A 9,814-nucleotide genomic window follows, 5' to 3' on the forward strand; every position below is an offset into this window, starting at 1 on the left:
CTTTCTTTCTCACCCTTTCCCAGCATTTCTAATCTCTTTGATCTAATCCTTACTTGCAGCAGTTCCCTGGTACAGTAGAGCATTCCCCTGCGGAGGGAACTCTTCTCTAGAGACTTCTGAGATTCCCCTCCACTAAGCCCCCTGCATCTCCCATTCTTCGCTTGACGTGTCCCACCTGGATTCCTGTGGCTGTACCGGTCTCAGCTGTTCTTGGCAGCTCTTCACATGTAAATGGAGTGGGTAGGTTTTCTCTGTCTCCTGGCTTCGGTGTAAACAAATTTTGTGACTTTTCAAAAAATTCTTTGTGTGGTTTCTAGGAGGAGTTGAAGCAAGATTCAGAATTAAGCTGGCAGCACATCTTTAACAGAAGTTCTACAACTGTATTTAAAACAGAAAAAAAAAAAAACACCCTACCATTGTATTCTCTTCAAAATCTGTTTTCGATCTTTCAAAGAAAGATGTGAAAGACAAATTAGGCCAGAGGTTTGAGGCAGACATCGTGACTGACTTGTGTTCATCTCCCAACTGTTTTTTTTTTGAGAGTTTGGGAGCAGATAGGTGTGGCAGGAATTGAGTGGGAGTGGCTAAATGGAATGTTGGGAATGCTTAGGCAAATGCCTTCCCAGGACCAAATTTAGTACACGATTATCATGATTTCGTGGTGATTTTCTTCAATGAAATATGGTGAGAGAAATCAAAGGAGCAGAGAAAGAGGGAACAGAGTGGAACTTTGCCATTGAGCCTGTGAAAAGGAATAGAAGTAGAAAGGTGCCTGAGGAGATTGGGTTCTGAGCCTCAATGCAGCCAGAAAAAAAAAAAAAAAAATCTCCCTCAGACAAAAACAGTTACATAAAATTTGGTTCTGAAATATAGTTTCAGAGCTGTACAGTGTTAAGGAAAATTTCACCTTAATTTTGGAAGCCTAGGTAAGTAAAATTTCAATCTTAATGTAAAGAGGTATCATGTTATTCATTTATGTCTTACTAAATGAAGTAGCTCTTGCATTTAGCTAGTATGTCTTTTTTTTTTTTTTTTAAATCAAATGGTGGGACAGAATTAGCCACCTAGATTGTTAACCTCATCACACCTCGGGGTCGTCCAGGATGAAATCATTGCATTACTCAATTATATGCTTATCATATATCAGCATATATCATATGCTTAGTTCAAACGCCATCCATCTAGTGACAGCAGTCAGAGCCGCAAGTCTTGTGCCTTGAAGAAAGAACCAAGTCTCTTTAGCAACAGAAATGTTGAAAAGTCTGAAAAACCCTTAAGATCCAAAGGCCCATAATCCTGTCAGAGGGCAGAGGATATGATTTTGGTTTAGAGACTATTTCCAGAATCTCCCAGATCACAGTTAGGTGGTCACTTTCCACCTCTAAGTCTGACCCCTAATTATTCTGACATCCCTGGCCAGATGCACTGTTAAGTCATTCCAGGGGCCACTGTGAGTAGGTGTCAATGTGACCGCAGGAAAGTGCAGATGAAATGGATCTCCCAGTCCCAGGATGTTGTTCTGCTTTGCAAACACTGTAATGTTTGACTTTATTGTAGGGATTAAGACCTACGATTTAAGTGGTGTAACATCAACAATCCTCTGTTAATCCAATAATGATTCAACGTCTGCTCTTTAGATCCTTTGATTTAGCCAAATGTAATGGGGTTGTTTTTAGATTCCTGAGTTCCAACTACATTAATTGCTATACTTAGACTGCAGCTGTCGAACCTTTAATCCCTCTTTACTGCAATGATATTTAATGGAATTGAATTATATTAAATTACCCTGAATGTTCTAGTCACCATTCATTTGTACTATATTAATTTTTTAAATTTTTTTATTTTAAAAGCAAACAAACTTTGAGCTACTGACCAGGTTGCTTCATGTTTTCTCATATAAACCTAAAATATAGGAAATAAAATAACACACTGGTAAGGCAAATGGGGCAGTTTCTAAATATTGCTTTTTTTCAGAGAAATCTGTCGCTCCTTAATGGTAGGTAAGTTGTACTGTATGTATGGCACTTTCATAGTGCCAGCTCCCCATTCTCAAGGGCCTCTGGGAAAGAAAGTCCCACGTTCCTGTTCCCTTTCACTACTGTTTCATAGGAATGGGGTGTTTATCTCTCAGCCCATTATCCTGACCGGTTCACCAATCAGTGAATCTTTCTCTGGGGGAGTTGGAGGGGACAGAAATGAGCAGTGGCAAAAACAGAGCCTAATTTACTTGGCAGAAATAAAAGCTGGGAACACTCACCTAAGCTGTCATTTTAATCCTATCCCATGTAGAACAACTGTACGAGGAATAGCCAAGTTATTATGTTCCTACTGGGACTTGGGCTCTAGTAATGACATGATAGAATTGGGTTACCTGTCCCTGTCCTTGAAAGCCTTGTGTCTTAGTGATCTGCGTAGTGCCTTATACGTGGCCCAGAAGGTACCATATAGGCTCGAGAGAGTGATGATAATGAGGTACTTTCACAGGATCAACCTGGAAAGGGTTTTCCGGGAACAGGAGTTGCTGAGCTCACAATGATTTCTGAGAATCTTTAGAGAGCTGGCTGATGCCTGTGACAAATACGTTTTCACTGGGGGTAAAGAGAGTCTGCCTTGTGTTTGGCGAGCAGAGAGAAGAGAAACTAATTTGGTTGAACTAGAATTCTATAAAAGTTTGGCATCTGTCCCTCTATAATTTGATGTGTGGAGAAATGTAAATTTTTTGGACCAGAAGCTGCTGAACCATCATTTTTTTGGTTCCATTTGAATAAATTTTGCAGCTTCTTCATAGATGGTACTCAAATAGAAGTATTTAGAATTAAAGAAGAAAGTGCTAAGGGAACAAATGTCTTAGGCTGAGGACCTGTGCTGGTAGCATCCTTCAACTCAACCAATTTTGTTGTAAATGCGTTCAAGTCAAGTAAATTCAGCTAGAACTGATGAAAGGTTCACTTTATACTCAGCACTACGGAGATGCTGAAATACTTTCTTCTTTATAAACTGGGGAAAATGATACTTCTCAACAATAATATGACTGAGAGGATTCAAAGGATAATGAACATAAAATGGTAAGAACAGTACCTGTTACAGAGCAGGAGCCCGGTAAGTATTTGGGGGAACTCTCTGGAGGTCCAGTGGTTAGGACTCCACACTTTCACTGCCGAGGGCCCGGGTTTGATCCCTGGGTGTGGAACTAAAATCCCACAAGCTGCCCAGTGTGACCAAAATAAATAAATAAATAAAAATGAAAATAAATAGATAAATAAGTAAATATTTGGGGACAAATGAATGAATGAATTATAGGAGTGGATTAGCCTTCTTGCTCTCTAAGCTATAAATTTTTCTGATTCTCTGAAATAAATCTGGGACTGAGGAGTGAAGAGTCATGAGTTCTGAACTGAGATCAGCTTAGAAAAGTTGGTTTTGGACTCAGGTTTCCTGGCCTGAACCCAGCACCCAATATTTATCAGCTCTATGACCAGGGGCAAGTTACTTTATTCCTTCCCCTTCGCTCTCCTCACCTGTAAAGAGGAATAACAACAGAGCCTACCTTGTAGCATTATTGTTAAAAGCACTTGGAAGGTCTACCATAATGAAAAATCCCCTGCCCATTTGGAGCAATTACCATCCCACCCAACCACTGCTCTCTTTGTTTCCCTGTCGGGTCCAAGTGTCTTCCTCTCAATCATCAGACATGAGCACCATGTTCACAGTTGAACAGTACCCTCTGCTGCTATAATATTTTGCCTGGAACACAGAGCTCTGAGCCAGTAGCCTGGCCTCAAAGGCCCTTGGTCTCTTACACTCTGGTGACCATCACCTCTACTCCATGTCAGCTATCCATTCCAATGGTCACACTGTGGACATTTTTATACCCAGCTCTTGCCCTCTGAAACTTTGAATTCCAGTAGTCCCTCACAGTCTACCATATTTTACTCTCCAAAGTCTCTAACACCCTTCTCCCACTTTACCCACCATTTGACTTCTAACTAGTCTCAATGAGCTTTTCTCCCCATTTATTCCTAGTCCATCATTCATTTACTCTGTCTCATGCATTGAGTCCTCAATACATGTCAGCCCACTTAACACTGGGCTCTCAGAGATGAATACCATGAATGAGGCCTCTGTACTCCAGGAGTTTACATTACTAACAAGGAAAGAAAACAAATAAACAAATACAAAAATATCAAGATATTTTCAAATAATGGTTTATGCTGTGGATACAGTAAAACTCAGAATGGTGAGGCCTAAGAGAGGAGAGAGATTTAGGGAAAGCATTGTCCAGGAAGTACAAAGGCTATGAAGTGGAATAAGCTTGATGGTTCCTAAAACTAGAAATAAGGCAAACATGTGGAGTGTGGTAGATGAGGACGAGGGTGGTACAAGAGGAGGATGAGAGGTGATCATGATTCTGGCTTGCACGTACCCAGGGATTAATCCTTGAGTAGTCTCTCTGACTCATCACCAACACTGAATCCACAAGTCCTGCCAATTTTACCCACATCCCCAGTAGTTCTCAGATATGTCCCCTCTACTCCATCCCTTTGATCGTTGTCCCATCTGAAGCCCTCAACCCTCATCATCTCTAATCTAAACTCTTGGAAGAATCTCCTAAATTGCTTCTTGCTGTTAGTCTTCCCTTCTCAAATCCAATCCGATAGTCAACTGACCTATCTAAAATAAAAATCTGATCCTGTTACTTTCCAATATCTACAGGATATAAAATCCAACCTTCTAACAGTAGAAAGCTCTTCATAATCCAGTAGTAGAGTATAGTGATTAAAATTATGGGTTTTAGAAACAAATGGACCAGAATTCCAGCTCTTCTCCTTACTTGTGAGGGCTTAAGACAAATCATTTAACCAGTCTGTGGCCCAAGTTCCTTTTCTGATGAATAGGGACATAATAACAGTACTGTGGTGAACAGACTCCAAGATTGCTTCCACTTGTTCCCACCTCCTGGTTCTCCCACCCTTGTATAATCCACTCCCTTGGATGTAGGTGGGACCGGCAATGGTTCTAACCAATAGAATATTGTAAAGGTGACAAGATGTCATTCCATGATTACATTACATAAGATATCAACATCAGCCTTTTTAGAGATTCTATCCCTTGCTCACTTTGAAGAGGGAAGCTGCCACGCTGGGGAGGCCCAAGTGACAAGGAGCTAAGGGAGGCCTCGGTTGAACAGCCAGCAAGAAACTGAGAACCTCAGTCAAACAGTTCACCAGCAACTGGATTCTGCCAACAATCATGTGAGCTTGAAAACAGACCCTCCTCTAATCAAGCCACAGATTAGACCCCAATCCCAGCCAACATCTGGATTATAGCCTTCTGAGACTCTGAAACAGAGGATCCAGCTAAGCTGTGCTTGGACTCCTGACCCACAGCAAGTGAGATAATAAATATGGATTGTTTTGAGCCACTAGATTTGTGGTCATATTATTTTGCAGTGATAAATAACTAACTAAAATATTTGCCCAAAGCAGGGACAGTTAGTGCTCACCAGATATCCATGTGCTTCTCTGCACTTCCCAGCCTCTCTTGCAGTGAAGTTGGGGCTATGTGACTATTTCTGGCCCATTGACTGCAAGTGGAAGTGACTGTAAGCAGTTAGGAATGAGAGCACCTCCCCTATCTTTCTTTTCCTCTGCTGTGTGGCCCAGGAGGGTACACGTTCCAGATGTCATGGCTGCTAGAGATTAAAAAGGCTGCCTGACCCACAGTGAAACTTATGAGATGGAAAACAGACTTTTATTGCTTTCCATCCAAGGAAGCAACAGCAAACTGAGAGCTCAGGGTTTATATATTATGGCTGAATTAATTACCTTGACTAATAAAATTATCCCACAAATGTTATCACAGGGTTAACCATGATAATGTACAAAAGTGAATAGCATAGATCATACAAATCAACACTTAATAAATTATACTACTTTTTACCCTGTCTTGTATTCTACCTGCCTCCACTTTTGAGCTGTTTTTTAGTTCTGCAAACATACCATGTCATCTCAATCCTCCATGCTGTTCCTCTGCCTGGAATGCCCTTCCCTGGCTGACACATTCTTCAAAATAGTATCTTTCTTGAGTTAGGTTCCCTTTTCTTTCCATAGCAGAATGTTCAGTCCAACCCCTAGCACTGACCACATTGTTCTCACCACCTCCCTGGACAGGTGGTGAGCACCTTGAAGGGAGGGGTCACTTCTGGGCACTTCATAAATGCTTGTTGCTTACCATGTCAGATTTACATCCTTCCTTATTACATATATAGTTAAACTGCATTTTTTTAAAATTTAAACCATTCTCTTTCAGTATCTTCCTATAAACCACCCCCCAGGCACTACTCATAGGGCAATAGCTCTTTATTCACATGAAGAGTATTAATTTCCCATTTTCTTCCATCGCTCTCTACGTTAGACTGAGTTCCAATACTCCTTTTAATCTTTCTGTCATAACTTAAATTCTCAACACTATAATCATCTTTCCAAACTCTCTCCTTGTTTGTGAACACAAGAATCACACAGATTGTTCTAGAAAGGGTCCATCATGACCAGGGGGACTGGCAAGCCTGTGTACTCTCTGTGACTTTTTTGTTCTTGAACTCCAGGTTGCTCTCTTAGTCAGCTGCTTGCCTCTGGGGCCCCAGCACCTATCTGTCTTACATTTGTGTGCTCTTGTATCTTCTCCCTCCAACATTCCAGGCTCAAGGTCAACTTGTTGAGAAGGAAATTAATTCTATCTCTCCATTTTCTCTAAATGAGATATGTAATTTGAAATTCTAGCTCTAACCTTTAGTGTGCTCCTTCCATAATCATCCTTGATAATTATGAGCAGAATCTCATTAAAAAGATTTAGCTATATTGAGCTCAGTCTCTCTGTGTCTCTATTTTGCACCTCAAAGTTGGCATAACAGTAAGTGCTAACTCTTGTGTAAAACTCACAATGTTCTCAGGAGCTTGAAAAACAAAACTTGCACATGAACCTCACAAGCTTGTTAATGTGTTTGCAACAGATTCACAACAAGTAGAAGTCAAGACAGCTGTTCTGATTTTTTGCTGCATTTCATTTTGGTCTTGGACATCACAATATTTTCCTCCTTAAGATGCATTCATTTTCTTAGTCACTATTCACATCAGCTGTGCATGTGAAATAGAGTTCTCTGTAGACCTGCCATGGCCAGTGACCAGGGAAAAGAGAAAGTATCTCTCATTTAGAAAATTGCACTCCAGATATGATAAATGACACTCAAGAATCAGTGAAGGGCTGAGATGTATCTAAAAGCACCTACATCATGCTCCAGGAGCTTAATAAAGGTAGGATATTATCTTTAATAATATTAATGAAAATGATAACTTTAAATAGCATTGCCCAATTTTCCAAGCATTTTCACCTTATTGCATTAGATCATTGCATAAATCCTGAGCTTAGGCATACAGTGTAATTCCTATTTTAAGATGTGGACTCAGAGAGAGGACTTCCTCATGTTCTCACAGCCAGAGCAAGTAGAGTTGAAAAGATCACCCAGTATTCTCCATCCTGAAGCCACTTCTATTTTCACACAGTAGAGTATTTTTTTCACTATCTTCTCTAGTCACTAATAAAACCCTTTCCAAGTTGTGTTTGATTTTATTGCACAGGAACATCTAAGCAATGATTTCTCATTGGAGGCTTTACATTGGCCAATTGTTATGCTCAGGGCTACAAAGTGGGGGCCACCCTCAGCTTCTGGAGACTTCTCTCTGGTCCCTGCATGAGGTCCCTATACCTCAGAGCCAGCATGTTGAATCTTTCTCATTCCAGTCTCTCTGACTTACCTTTCTGACCCATCTCTTCTGACTTCTTCCAGCATGAGACTGTCCTGTGGTCCTAAGAGCAGAAATTTTTCTTTGGGTAGGCTCTTCCAAGGTTTCAAAAAGAGAGCAGGGAGTATTAGCAAGTCCACCTGACTAGCAGATCCAAGCCCTGTTCTCCAATATCTACTTCACAGGTAATATGTTACATTAATATTGTCGTCTCTTTATATTTTTAGCTTCCATCTGCTCAACTCCTATGTCTAACTTGCAATTGGCTCTGAACTCCAGTGAGGAAAAGATTGTTATCTATTGGTTTCCCACAAATAAAACATGAACAAGACTAGTAGCTTCTTTAGAATTTTTTTGGTGATTATTTTGTTTGTTTGCTATGCCTTCCGTATTAGTTTTCTATTGCTGCTGTAACAAATTAGCTCAACCTTAGAAGCTTAAAATAACAAAGATTTTGTGGCCTACCTAAGAATTTTTTGTCTACTATGAGGTCATATATATTGTCCCATATGCTTTCTTCTAGAAGTTTTATAGTTTTCATTTTTATATCTAGATCCATGATTCCTTTTAAGTTGATTTTCACGTATGGTATGAGGTAATGGTACGGTTTGGCAAAGGGCAAGGTACATTTTTATTTTCGTAATGTGTATCTAGTTGTTCTATCACCATTTATCGAAAAGACTACTCCTTTCCTGCTGAATTACCCTGGCAGCTTGTCAAAATTCAATTGACTAAAATACAAAAGGTATGTCTAGTATGCCACCCTTTAAGTAAGAAAAAAGGGAACATGAGAAATTATACATGTACTTGCTCACTTGTACAACAGGCACACAGAAAGGATAAACTGAAAACTAATGAGATTACCTACAGGGAACAGGAGACAATGAGTGGAAAAATTGAGGAAATGGGAACAGGGCAGTAGGGACTAGAGGGAGAGGCCTTTCTAATCAGGAGTTTCTACATAGCTCTGACTCTTAGAACCATGACCGTGTTTCACATACGTAATGAATACGTAAGTAATTAAAAAGCAAAGAGGATATAGGAGAACTCAAAATGGAATACGAACAGTAAAAACTCAAACTTAACTGCATTACAAATGGATAACATAGTTACACTAAGGGGATAGGGAAAAAAAACCTAAGCAACTTTGAGAGACAGTATTTTGACTGTTTACTATAAAGCCAAAATCAAAAAGAACAGGAACTGTACACAAATACTGAAAGAAGTGACAGATTAAAAAATGTAAGACCCCATGGTGTAGGATTAGAATTACAGATGTCAGAATGTGAGTTCATGGTTTTTAATATACACACATATAGAAAGATATAGAAATAAATATATGTATGCATGTGTTAGTATGTGTTTGTGTCTATATGTAAGTATATATATGTGTATGGGTGTACATATGTACGTGTGTGTGTGTGTGTGTGTGTGTGTGTGTGTGTGTACACTTCTGGAAAAGGACAGGATTGGGTTTGGGATTTGCACCTGGCCCTCTCACTGCAGGCCCCACTCCCTCCCTCTATTGCCCTGCAACCCACTATCTGCCCGCTCCTTACCCTGCTTTGTGTTTTCTACCATGTCCTTGGCGATGTGAACAGATCTCCCGGACTCAAATGCTAAAGAAACAAGGGTGGAGGGTGTTATGGGGGGGGGATTTTTGCCATGTTTTTGGAGTAAACTCTGTTTTTCCTTAGATTGATTAGCTGCGAGTTGAAAAGTTCCAAATATAATTGCCTTTAAAAATTGGTTAAATCTGGAAGGGGGTGGGAGTCTTCAGCAGTCTGGCAGTCGTTTGCAGATTGTTTGACTTTAATATATTTAAAGAAGCTGTGGCTGTCACCAGGCCTGTGGGAACACTTGTACTATTTAAAATATAAATTAGAAAAATATGCTGATGTACTTGTCTGCCCTAAGGAATTTTCCCCTAATCACAGCCTTCATGCCAATGTAAAAAACCCCACTTGACTGTTCCTCTCTAGACAAATTGGAGTACGCAGATGAAACTTAACTTA

The sequence above is a fragment of the Tursiops truncatus genome, chromosome 11, assembly GCF_011762595.2.
Source record: "Tursiops truncatus isolate mTurTru1 chromosome 11, mTurTru1.mat.Y, whole genome shotgun sequence".
NCBI classification, from domain to species: Eukaryota; Metazoa; Chordata; class Mammalia; order Artiodactyla; family Delphinidae; genus Tursiops; species Tursiops truncatus.